At 39.0% G+C, this 241-nt stretch overlaps 1 protein-coding gene across 2 annotated transcripts in view; it reads right to left on the bottom strand.

Annotated features, from left to right (window-relative positions):
- The window catches only part of brd1b (bromodomain containing 1b), a 7,325-nt gene that overhangs the window by 1,847 nt on the left and 5,237 nt on the right, over positions 1 to 241 (bottom strand). The window lies entirely within an intron of this gene.

Here is a 241-nt window from a genome sequence, read left to right as displayed (position 1 = left end):
TTTTACCGTGCCTTTTCAAATGGTGGCTCCAACACTATGGAACTCTCTCCCTCTTGACATCCCATCTGCTGTCTCTGTAGAAGCTTTTAAACAAACTACTGAAGAACTACCTTTTTACATTGGCTTTGGTTTCTACATGTTTGTTCCTTTCGGGACTCCACGTGGTCTGTGTTTTGTTTTTATGGTTGTTATTGTATTCATGTTTCTGTGGTCTTAGTTTTGCTCTAATTCTGAAGTTTTG

This window comes from Notothenia coriiceps, unplaced genomic scaffold (assembly GCF_000735185.1).
Source record: "Notothenia coriiceps isolate Sejong01 unplaced genomic scaffold, NC01 NC01_scaffold00028427, whole genome shotgun sequence".
NCBI classification, from domain to species: Eukaryota; Metazoa; Chordata; class Actinopteri; order Perciformes; family Nototheniidae; genus Notothenia; species Notothenia coriiceps.
The sequence above is the reverse complement of the archived record's forward strand: the minus strand, read 5'-3'. Positions and strand labels throughout refer to the sequence as shown.